We start from the raw sequence: 13,334 nt of genomic DNA, 5'->3' as shown, positions 1-13,334 counted from the left end.
TGATAATTTCACGAAAAATGATGTCCAGTATCTTTTTTTTGCTCTTGTCTTTCAGGTAGACCAATAATTTTAAAAATTATCTCTCCCGGATCTATTTTTTCAGGCCAGTTGTTTTTCCATTGAGACACTTCATGTTGTTTTCTATTTTTTCATTTTTTGGATTTTATTTTACTGTATCTTGATTTCTCCTAAAAACATTGGCTTCTATTTGCTCAATTCTAGATTTTAAGAAATCATTCTCCTCAGTGATCTTTTGTATCTCCTTTCCCATTTGACCAATATTGGTTTTTTAGGCATTCTTTTCCTCATTAGCTTTTTGCATTTCCTTTTGTATCACTCTTAATTCTCTTCCTAATTTTTCCTCTATCTTTGTTACTTGATTTTCAAAATTCCTTATGAGTTCTTCCATGACCTGAGCCCAATTCTTCTTTTTCTTTTTCTTTTTTTTAAATGTATATCTTGACATTTATTTAGTCCATCTCTAATCTGTCAAAAGGTGAGCTACACTTCCTCTAGAGTTAAATTTTACATAGCTTGATTAGAGTTGTTAAGTTTTTCAAAACTGATCTTTTTTTTTTAACAATGTTTTTGCTAGAATATAATTGGTTCTGGTTCTGCTCACTTTGTTCTCCATCAGTTCACAAATTTACCCTTTCCTTTCCTTCCTTTTTTTTTTTTAAATAACTTTTTATTGACAGAACCCATGCCAAGGTAATTTTTTACAGCATTATCCCTTGCACTCACTTCTGTTCCAATTTTTCCCCTCCCTTCCTCCACTCCCTCCCCCAGATGGCAAGCAGTCCTTTATATGTTAAATAGGTTACAGTATATGTATATACAATATATGTGTGAAGAACCGAACAGTTCTCTTGTTGCACAGGGAGAATTGAATTCAGAAGGTATAAAAAACCCGGGAAGAAAAACAAAAATGCAAGCAGTTTATATTCATTTCCCAGTGTCCTTTCTTTGGATGCAGCTGCTTCTATCCATCCTTGATCAATTGAAACTGAATTAGCTCTCTTTATCGAAGAGATCCACTTCCATCAGAATACATCCTCAAACAGGATCGTTGTTGAGGTATATAATGATCTCCTGGTTCTGCTCATTCCATTTAGCATCAGTTCATGTAAGTCTCGCCAGTCCTCTCTGTATTCATCCCGCTGGTCATTTCTTACAAATAAATAATATTCCATAACGTTCATATACCACAATTTACTCAACCATTCTCCAATGGATGGGCATCCATTCATTTTCCAGTTTCTAGCCACTACAAACAGGGCTGCCACAAATATTTTGGCACATACAGGTCCCTTTCCCTTCTTTAGTATCTCTTTGGGGTATAAGCCCAATAGAAACACTGCTGGATCAAAGAGTATGCACAGTTTGATAACTTTTTGAGCATAGTTCCAAATTGCTCTCCAGAATGGCTGGATGTGTTATGTTCACAATTCCACCAACAATGTATCAGTGTCCCTGTTTTCCCACATCTCCTCCAACATTCCGCATTGTCTTTCCCTGTCATTCAACCAATCTGACAGGTGTATAGTGGTATCTCAGAGTTGTCTTAATTTGCATTTCTCTGATTAATAATGATTTGGAGCATATTTTCATATGGCTATAAATAGTTTTAATTTCTTTGTCTGAGAATTGTCTGTTCATATCCTTTGACCATTTATCAATTAGAGAATGGCTTGATTTCTTATAAATAAATTAGAGTCAATTCTCTATATATTTTGGAAATGAGGCCTTTATCAGAACCTTTGAGTGTAAAAATGTTTTCCCAGTTTATTGTTTTCCTTCTGCATTTGTTTTGTTTGTATAAAAACTTTTCAATTTGATATAATCAAAATTTTCTATTTTGTGGTCAATAGTAATCTCTAGTTCGTCTTTGGTCATAAATTCCTCCCTCTTCCACAGGTCTGAGAGGTAAACTATCCTATGTTCTTCCAATTTATTTATAATCTCATTCTTTATGCCTAGGTCATGAACCTATTTTGATCTTATCTTGGTGTATGGTGTTAAGTGTGGGTCAATGCCTAGTTTCTGCCATATTAATTTCCAATTTTCCCAGCAATTTTTGTCAAATAATGCGTTTTTATCACCAAAACTGGGGTCTTTGGATTTGTCAAACACTAGATTATTAAAGTTATTGGCTGTTTTGTCCTTTGAACCTAACCTATTCTATTGATCAACTAGTCTATTTCTTAGCCAATACCAAATGGTTTTAGTAATTGCTGCTTTATAATATAATTTTAGATCTGGTACAGCTAGGCCACTTTCATTTGATTTTTTTTTCATTAATTCCCTTGAAATTCTTGACCTTTTATTTTTCCATATGAACTTTGTTGTTATTTTTTCTAGGTCATCAAAATAGTTTTTTGGGAGTCTGATTGGTATAGCGCTAAATAAATAGATTAGTTTAGGTAGTATTGTCATCTTTATTATATTTGCTTGCCCAATCCAAGAGCATTTAATATTTTTCCAGTTGGTTAGATTAGACTTAATTTGTGTGGAAAGTGTTTTGTAGTTTTGCTCATAAAGTTTCTGATTTTCCCTTGGCAGATAGAGTCCTAAATATTTTATACAATCATAGTTACTTTAAATGGAATTTCTCTTTGTAACTCTAACTGTTGGGTTTTGTTAGTGATATATAAGAATGCTGATGACTTATGTGGGTTTATTTTGTATCCTGCAACTTTGCTAAAGGTGTGGATTGTTTCTAATAACTTTTTAGTAGAGTCTCTGGGGTTCTTTAAGTATACCATTATATCATCAGCAAAGAGTGATAATTTGGTTTCCTCATTGCCTATTCTTATTTCTTTAATCTCTTTCTCAACTCTTATTGCCAAAGCTAGCATTTCTAATACAATATTAAATAGTAACGGTGATAGTGGGCAACCTTGTTTCACTCCTGATCTTATTGGGAATGGTTGCAGTATGTCCCCATTACATATGATGCTTACTGCTGGTTTTAAATAGATGCTACTGGTTATTTTAAGGAAAAGTCCATTTATTCCTATACTCTCAAGAATTTTTAATAGGAATGGATGTTGGATTTTATCAATTGCTTTTTCTGCATCTATTGAGATGATCATATGGTTTTTGTTAATTTGATTATTAATATGGCCAATTATACTGATAGTTTTCCTAATATTGAACCAGCTCTGCATTCCTGGTATAAATCCCACTTGATCGTGATGTATTATCCTGGGGATGATTTTCTGTAGTCTTTTTGCTAAAATCTTATTTAAGATTTTAGCATAATATTCATTAGGGAGATTGGTCTATAATCCAATTATTTTTCTTGGAGGCTTTGGATGTAGGATCTTTGACTTTGTTGTTTTCTGAGTGTTTTGATCTTCCTTGTCATCATAATAACTTTTTATGGTCAGAATCTTTTTCTGTTGTCTGCTCATTTCCCCAGCCTATTTCTTGGCCTTTAACATTTTGTTTAAGTAGATCTCTGTTCCCAGGGTAGAGGGAGTACTGTCCCAGGTTTCAGGGGTTTTGTGCAGCTATTTTCATAAATCCTTCTAGGAACCTGACCATAAGCCCTCTTTTCTGCTCTAGAGCTCTTAGGAGTGTCCCTGCTACACAGTAGCTGTAAGATCTAGTATGTCAAAACTTGTAAAGAAACCTCCTGTGAATTGAGACTACTGTCCATGCTCACTCCTGGTTTACTGATTCCCCAAGGCCCTCTCACCCTGCTGAAAGACCTTTCTAAGTTGTCTTCGGTGCCTCTGGGCTGAGAGGTCTAGCAGCCAATGCTGCTGATGATTCTGAAGTCAATAGACCCATTCCTGCTTTGCTGGCCTTGGGGCAGTCCTGCTTTGGGACTGCTTGCTGGGTGGAAAATTGTTCTATTTCATCTTCTTGGGTGTCTCTTTATAATTATTATTTAAAGGAATTAGAAATGGTTTGGGGGAGAGCATGGCAAGTTCCTGCCTTTACTCTATCATTTTGGCTCTACCCTCTCTCTCTTATCTATACCTAGCAATATTAAAGAGAAAAACAACTCTGAAAGGCCTTAAAATTCTGATCAATCCAACAATAACAATTCTAAAAGAATGAAGATGAATCATGCTATTTATCTCTCAACTGAGAGATGATGAATGTAAAATGAATTTTAAATTGAAGTAAAATTTAAAAGGAGACATTTTTTGATATGGCTAACTTGGGGATTTGTTTTCTCAGACCATGTATGGATATACTGAATAATTTATTTTCTAGGCTTGATTTGTTTTTTAAATTTGCTTTATGGGAGAAAGAATGGTTGTAGAAGGGACAGATTGACAAAAATGTTTTTTTTAAAGTGAGATAAATTATTGTTAAATAATCCAGGATTTTCCCCCTTCTAATTTCTTCATTCAGAAACCAAAAAACTATAAGTTGTTCAATCTCTGAAGGACATTGCTGATGGATGAGATTACCCAAACCTTCTGGGGTACCCACTTTTCAGTCCTGGGTGGGGAACCCCACACAACTAGAAAACCTTATAAAGAATTTGATCTAAGGTAAATTCTGGTCCATTGTGTTCTACTCCGACTTTGATGGAGAATAGGGTCCTTTGACTAAACTTCTTGAGGTTGGAGGGTAATCTGGCTTGAGATAGTCTCTCTTTGTCCATGAATGACATAATCAAAGCCATGTGTCCTAGCCCCTCAGTAGAATAGGTTCAACTGTCATAATATTCCTTCTTCTCAATAATTATCTACCAGTCAGAGTTGATTGTCTTACACATCCACTCTTTCCAGGGCATGTAAACATCAAGTGGATTTTTTGATCCAAACTGGGATTTTGCAATATAACATTCCAAAAGATATAGGCTTTCAACCAAGAATAATCTATCCTACTGGGGAGAAATTAGACCTAATAAGGTAGAGCATTTTCAAGCATTTCAGATTTAAAACAAAACAAAGCAAAAACAAACAGCCAGAGTGGAGTAATAACTTTGAAACAAAAACAAGAGTTCACCAAAATCTAGAAAGTCAATTTACTAGAACAATTAGAAGGAGCTATATGATGATTAACATTCTAGTAGAGGGAGAAGAAACAAGGATCCCTTCATGTTTTCGAAGAATACTGAGGAAATTAAATGAGAGAAACAGAGGTCAAGGGAGTGCATTGATTCTGTTCTAAGGGTTTGAAGAAGGAAAAGAGAAGAGAAGATAAATGGAATACATTAATGTAGAAAAGAGAAAAAAAGTCAACAATAATGACAATTAAAAATAGAGAAATCTGGGAACATTTTTATACATAGAAAAAAACAGAAGTACAGAAAGGAAAACCAATAAACAGAATAGTTTTTGAAAGTAACATATAGAATTTAATATATACTTTTTTAAAAAGTGTGAAAATTTAAAAAGTGTAAAATGGAGATTTACAAAGTCATATGGAATTCTTTTTTTGTTTATTTCTGTGTATATTGAAATGCTCTATTTTTTTGTTGCTTAAGTTTATAATTGAAGAAAAGGAAAGAAACAAGATAGAGATTAATCAAAAGCATTTGTTATGCCTTGACCATGAGCCAAGTAGCATGCTAAGCTCTATAAAGTTCAGACAAAACTAAATTGACTGTCAATAAAAAGTTATTATTAAAAAAAACATTAAAGATCATATTAATAAGAAAATAAAAGAAAAAAAACTAAATTGAAAGCAAGACACCTAATTTTTAAGAGTGAATTTGTAGTATGAGCTTGGAGCATATGTGTATATATGTGAAGGGGACAATCCACTCCAGTAGTTTTTCTGATGACTACATCCCTTGATGTAGAACAAAGGAGCATGTAGAACAAACTGACTAAATAATTGTGGCAGGAAAAAGTCAGGAATCTTTAAGACCAAAGGTCCTCCAGCAGTCAACTTACTGGTCCTTTGGATTTCAGTGATAAGCATGATCCTGGGCCATGAAGGGATTGCCTTCCCTGTAGGAGTCAAAATGACTATCACCTAACAAGCAATGAAATGAGATGAATAATACAGTGGGAGGGGATAACACCTTTCTTTTCACCTTTGTGACTGGCAGGAAGGAGAATAACTGAGTTTACAGATATTAAGAGAGGGGGAAAGCTGCCACTGAAGAGTTTTAAGGCAAATATTGAATTTTATTTTATTTTATTTCTACAGTAAAGAATCTAGGAAGCTGAGAATTTATACCTCACCGGGAGGGGAAGGATGTCAGTGGGTGGAGCTTTCTACTATACCTTTCACTTTTGATTTCATTCAGCTGGGGTCCCACTCTCACTTTGCCACTCCCTCTGCTAAACATAGAGGTCTGGGCTTTCAAGCTAGGGATCAAGAGAAAATGATTTGTCACAGAGAAGAAGAGTGAAAGAAAGAGATTCGGAGATAATGTGGTACCTGAGCAAGGGAGCTGGACTTGGAGTCAGCAGCCCTCAGTTTGGATTCTGTCTCCTGGGGTTCAGTGAAGGAATTAGACTAGATAGTCTCCAAGGTGCTTTCTAGATCTATTCTTGATTCTGTGATCCTGGCAAATTTTCTCACTTTGCCCTGTGCTGGGTTAGCTCAAATGAAAGAAGTCAGGGACCCATGCCATCACCCAGACTAGGCAAACCTCCTGAGCTATAATTGTCAGCAGACTCCAACTTCATTCCCTGTGCTTTGAGTCCTAGATCCTGAGTTCCTCCAAACTTTCTACTTACACTTCTAATGATACAATCAATAAGCATATACTCCTTGTCCTATTCAGAGGGGAATAAAATGAGTAAAAACAAATATATCCCGTACATTTCCAAGAATTCCTCCACCAGATTGATCCAATGTCTAGGAGACTTCTGGAATCTGAAAGAATGGTGAGTTTGAAATGCCATTTTTATACATTTTATATATTTCTATTTTATATATTTGTATATATTTATACATCTAATATATTTTTATTTATATATTTTATAGTTAAAATTATTTATATTTATTTTTATATATTTTATTGTACATTTTATATATTTATATATTTTGTGGATTTTATATATTTATTTTATATGTTTTCAATATATAAATTTTATATTTTTGAAAATATATTTACTGTACAATATTCTCTAGTTTTTACGCACCATTTACTGGCTTGTTAATATTAGAATAGTTGTAAGTACTTCCTATAGTGTCCAAGCAGATTTGCTTCTATGGAGCACTGACTCTACTTTGCCAAAGTTGATTAGGTTTTACCACAATATTATAGCAAGTTCTAAAAAAAGAGACTAGCTTTCACAAGTGGAACTCAGAGCTATATTTCAATTAGACAAAACTACAAATCCACTTTTGCCGTAAGTTGACCTCATTTCCATAGTGAGAGACAGAATTGAGAGATGCGTCATCGATTTGCTAGAAATTATAGAATATAGTATTTAGTGCTTATGCAAATCTAGTCATGTAAAAGCCATCAGCCTGAATGTGGAACTATCCACTGTCAATACCACCCGGTGAATAGACAGTAAAATGAATATTATATGTGAGTGTGTGTGCATACATGAATGTATATATACATTTGTATATATATTTATATAAATGCATTCATGTATATATATGCACATACACAATTACATATATAATATATATAAATGAGTTGTTTTTAGAAGGTCACTTCTAAAAGTAGTTGGATCAGTTCACAACTTCACCCACACTGCATTGGCACCCCAATTTTCCTACACACCCTTCAATTTTAAATAGGATGGGGGCTAAGACAAGTTAATAAATTGTGAATTTATCAGGAATAATTCTTAAATTTAAATTGTCATTCATTTGTTTTTCAGTCATGTCCAACTTTTTATGTTCCAATTTGAGGTTTTCTTGGCAAAGACGCTGGAATGTTTTGCCATTTCCTTCTTTAGCTCATTTTACAGATGAAAAACTGAGACAAACAGACTTAAGTGACCTGCCCAGAGTCACACTGGCTGTCTAAGTGTCTAAGACCAGATTTGAACTCAAGATGAGTCTTCCTGACTCCAGATCTGGCACTCTATCCACTATGCTACCTAGCATTCTAAAATTAAATCACATTAGATCAACATGGACTGAAAAAGGTCTAAATGCTAAGGTCTCTGAGTACGTCCCTATGCACACATGCACAAGGACTTGGGGCATAGATTTAGGTGAGGTACTGAAGATTCTGCCATCACAAAGAGAAAGAGCTGAAACATCTCAAACTCAGACATCATTATCTTGTGGTTTACCATAAGTTAGCATTCTGAAATAGTGATTCTGGTGGGGGAAGGGGAGTAGGGAACATAATATACCAGTTACCATCTTATTGGAGAGCACATACTTTATCCTTTACTTAATGTGCTTTTCCATCTCTCAATGTCAATATAAACAGATTCTCCTTTAGAGAGAAGGTTAGAGAACTTTCTCCTTTGAAACTAAGGTGGAAAAAGAGATCATAAAAGAGGGGAAAGGATACACAAGTACAAAAATGTTTATAGCAGTTCTTTTGTGGTAGCAAGGAACTGGAAATTGAGTGGATGCCCATCAATTAAAGAATGTCTGAATAAGTTGTAATATTTGAATATAGTGGAATATTATTGTTCTATAAGAAATGATGAGCAGGCTGATTTTATTTTTTTATTATAGCTTTTTATTTACAAGTTATATGCATGGGTAATTTTTCGGCATCTACAATTGCAAAACCTTTTGTTCCAATTTTCCCCTCATTCCCCCCACCTCCTCCCCCAGATGGCAGGTAGACCAATACATGTTAAATATGTTAAAGTATAAGTTAAATACAATATATGTATATATGTCTATACAGTTATTTTGCTGTATAAAAAGAATCGGACTCTGAAATAGTGTACAATTAGCCTGTGAAGGAAATAAAAAATGCAGGCAGGCAAAAATAGAGGGATTGGGAATTCTATGTAGTGGTTCATCTCCCAGAGTTCTTTCGCTGGGTGTAGCTGGTTCAGTTCATTCCTGTTCTATTGGAACTGATTTGGTTCATCTCATTGTTGAAGAGGGCCATGTCCATCAGAACTGATCATCATATAGTACTGTTGTTGAAGTATATAATGATCTCCTGGTCCTGCTCATTTCACTCAGCATCAGTTCACGTCAGTCTCTCCAGGCCTTTCTGAAATCATCCTGCTGCTCATTTCTTACAGAACAATAATATTCCATAACATTCATATACCACAATTTATTCAGCCATTCTCCAATTGATGGGCATTCACTCAGCTTCCAGTTTCTGGCCACTACAAAGAGGGCTGCCACAAACATTCTGAGCAGGCTGATTTTAGAAAAGCCTGGAAAGACCTACATGAAACGATGCTGAATGAAGTGAGCAGAACCAAGAGAACATTGTTCATAATAATAGCAAGATTATATGATAGTCAACTATGATAGACTTAGTTCTTCTCAGCAATACAGTGATTCAAGACAATACCAATAGAATTGGGATAGAAAATGTCATCCATATCCAGAGAGAGAACTATGGAGACTGAATGCAGATTGAAGCATACTAGTTTCATTTTTTTGTTTGCTTTTTTTGGTTTTTTCCTTTTGTTCTGATTTTTTTCACAACATGATTAATATGAAAATATGTTTAAAATGATTGTACATACATAGCCTATATCAGACTGCTTGCTGTCTTGGGGAGGGAGGAAGTAAAGGAAAGAAGGGAAAAACTTAGACCTCAAAATCTTACAAGAATGAATGATGAAAACTATCTTTGCATGTAATTGGAAAAACAAAATACTATTGAAAGTTTTTTTTTTAAATTAGGGAAACTACAGCAAAAACAAAAAATACAATTCAGAAGCCATTCAACTTTCAAATATACAATCCATAATTAATGCAATAGGCTTGTTTAGCTCACAGTTTTTTGAATACACATTTGAACACACTCAAAAATTTCATCATTCCTGTCTGATGAACACTAACTCAAAATCATCTCTTCACTTCAGCAGAGTTCTCAAGAAGAATAGTCAGATTTGAATCTGATTCAGAAGAAAAAGATAAAAACATGGAAAAGGAAAATAATAAAAATTGAAGGGGGTGTAGGAAATTGGGGTGCCAATGCAGTGCGGGTGAAGTTGTGAACTGATCCAGCTATTCTAGGGAACAATTTGGAACTATTCCCTAAGGACTATAAACCTATGCATAAACCTTAGCAATAGCACTCCTACCTAGGCCTGCACACAAAAGAGATTTTTTAAAGGACCTATTTGTACAAAAATATTCATAGTAGCTCTTTTTGTCATAGCAAAGAACTGGAAATTGAAGCTATGCCCATGAATTGGAGGGTGGCTAAACAAGTTGTGGTATATGATTATAATGGAATAGTATTGTGTTTTAAGAAATGATGAACAGGTGAATTTCAGAAAAACCTGGAAAGATTAATGTGAAACGAAGTGATCAGAATCAGGAGAACATTATACACAGTAACAATATTATATGATGATCAGCTCTGAATGACAGATCTTCTTAGCAATACAATAATCCAAGACAATTTCTTTTTTTCCCCACCTAATAATATTTTCCCAATACATGTAAAACTAATTTTCAACATCATTTTTATAAGATTTTGAATTACAAATTTTTTTCTCCTTCCCTTCCTTTCCTTCCCCTCCCCAAGGCAGCAAGCAATCTGAAACAGTTGCATATGTATAATCATTTTAAACACATTTCCATATTAGTCATGTTGTGAAAGCAAAATCAAAACAAAAGGGAAAACCACAAGAAAAAACAAACAAACAAACAAAGTGAAAATAGTATGCTTCAATCCACATTCAGTCTCCATAGTTCTCTCTCTGGACGTGCATGACGTTTTCCATTCCAAATCTATTGGAATTATCATGGATTACTGTATTGCTGAGAAGAGCTAAGTCTATCATAATTGACCATCATACAATGTTGTTTTTAGTGTATACAATGTTCTCTTGGTTGTGCTCACTTCACACAAGGTTTTATATAAGTTCACAAGGTTTATGTCAGTCTTTCCAGGCTTTTCTGAAATCAGCCTGCTCATCATTTCTTATAATGTTATTTCATTACATTCATATACCATAACTTATTCAGCCATTCTCCAATTGATGGGCATTCAGATCCAAGACCTTATCAAAGAATTCAAAATGAAAAATGCTATCCATCCCCTGAGCAAGAAGTGATTGAGTCTGAATTCAGATCAAAGCATACAGTTTTTCACTTTCTGTATTTTCTTTATAGTTTTCTGTTCCTTTGGGTCTGTGCCTTCTTTCACAACATGACTAATATGGTAAAATATTTTGCATGATTGCACATGCATAAACCATATCAAATGGTTTATTGTCTCGAGTGGGGGTGGGGAATGAGGAAGAGAGAAAATTTGGAACTCAAAAAATTTCTTAAATGAATGTTTTAAAAAATTGAACTATTTCTGTATTTTCTTGACTGAGAAAAAGTAAAATATTATTTTTTAAAAAGAAAGAAAAAAAGATGAAGACAAAGAGTTGAAGTTTCTGATTGCTTCCCATATGGGATTTTCTGCTCCCAGGAATTAAAATTGATCATTGAAAAATGATTAAAATTTACAGAAGCAACATCAAGTGGCAGGGAGGATATTGGATGTGAAATTAAGAAACTTGGGGTCAATTTCCACCTCATTACTGTGTAGCTATGCAACCCTAAAGAAGTCCCATAACTTCCAAGAGCCTAAATTTCCACATCTGTAAAACAGGGATAATAATATTTATGTTTCTAACTCAATATCATTGTGAGGAAAGTGCTTTATAAAACTGTTAAGGGTTATAGAAAGTATTCCAGATATCTTAGGGCAGTATCAATCTATCTTTTTGGACACCTTGTATAAATGTGAATTATTTTTATAGACATAGTAGAACCTAGAGGCACTCAGTGTTAGAATAGAGAGAATAATGTGACTTGCAGGATAGATCATAAAGAAACCTGCCTGTAGACACCAAGATACTATTGCTGTAACTCTGAATTGGTACAACTATTTTATAAAATAGGAATTTTATAAATGTAGCACCTGGTTGTTCATTGAAAACCACATGCATTCAGAATTTCTTCCCTAGTTTCCTACATCTTTTAGGTTCCAGGAAAAAACAGGAAAAAAATTTATTATAAAGTTGTTTTTTCCAGTTATGTCTGACTCTTTGTGACTCCATTTAGGGACTTGCAAAGAGGCTGCAATGTTTTGCCATTTCCTTCTTCAGCTCATTTTACAGATAAGGAAACGAAGGCAAACATGGTTAAGGGAGGACTTGCCCAGTTACTAAATGTCTGAGGTCACATTTGAAATCAGGTCTTCCTGACCAAGACCAGCACCAGCACCACCCAGCTACTAAGATAGCATTAAGGCATTTAACATAAACAGAGCACCTCGGGTCATTCTAATGTTTCCCTCTGAGGGGGAAAAAGGAAGAGGGGAGAATTTAAAGAGTCACCTACAAGGAAGATGCTAGAGATTGGAGAGAGTGAGTAGGGATTCTTCCTAATCTAGGGACCAATTTATAATATCATCAGATCACAGGGGTTGCCAATCAGGGAATAGATTGGTCATTCACCAGCAGGTATAGTAGGTATTTGATTCATTGAGATGATTCTTTCTTTCATTTATCCTTTGGGTTTATGAGACTAAGAAATACTCGACATAGAGCTATGGGGGGTACCCTTAGCTCACTGATGGCAGGGATGAACAGAGTACAAAAAGAGAAGGATGGAACTTTAAAAGTTCTGAGTAACATAGCAACTGTAATTTACTTAAGCTATAAAAAGTTCTTATTTTTTATTCTGAACTTATAAACTTCAAATAAGGAATATTTCCATATAAAAAGTACAGTAGAAGAAGAGGATTGTATGTGAAACCACAAGTCTTTATTATATCTAGTTTGCTTCCTTTTTAAGGTATTGATAAATCTAACTTATTGATTTAAAACTCTCTTGCTTATCAATTTCCTTCTAAACTGCCTTTCTTTCATCTTCTGTGCATTTTTTAAAAGCCTCAATGATTCTTTTCTTTCTTTTGATTTTAAAAAATGTCTCAATGATTCTTTTCTTTCTTTTCTTTTCTAGCTCTCCTTCAAAATTCTACCATGATGAAAAGAAAAAGAAAAACACAATTCTTGTATAAAAATCATAGTCAAATAAAAGAAATCCAGATATCTGCCAAAAATTTATGTCATGTTCTTCACTTTCACATCAGTCCTCTATCAAGAAGTGGGTTGCATGAATCAAAATCAGTCATTTAGAGTCATGGTTGGTCATTATATTGATAGTAGTTTTTAAATCTTAGTTGTTAGTATTAACATACACATTGTTCTCTTGGTTCCACTTACTTCAGTCTGTATCAGTTTATGTAAATCTTCCCAGATTTCTCTAAAACCTTT

The 13,334-nt window shown here is 34.3% G+C and overlaps 1 long non-coding RNA gene across 1 annotated transcript; it reads left to right on the top strand.

Moving 5' to 3' along the window:
- Nucleotides 1-6,195: 6,195 nt before the first annotated feature.
- On the top strand, nucleotides 6,196-13,120 carry LOC127540515 (uncharacterized). Its single transcript, XR_007948213.1, has 2 exons — nucleotides 6,196-6,812; nucleotides 13,021-13,120. It is a non-coding gene; the product is annotated as an uncharacterized LOC127540515 (long non-coding RNA).
- The last annotated feature ends 214 nt before the right edge of the window (nucleotides 13,121-13,334 follow it).

This window comes from Antechinus flavipes, chromosome 1, assembly GCF_016432865.1.
Source record: "Antechinus flavipes isolate AdamAnt ecotype Samford, QLD, Australia chromosome 1, AdamAnt_v2, whole genome shotgun sequence".
Classification (NCBI taxonomy): Eukaryota; Metazoa; Chordata; class Mammalia; order Dasyuromorphia; family Dasyuridae; genus Antechinus; species Antechinus flavipes.
The sequence above is the reverse complement of the archived record's forward strand: the minus strand, read 5'-3'. Positions and strand labels throughout refer to the sequence as shown.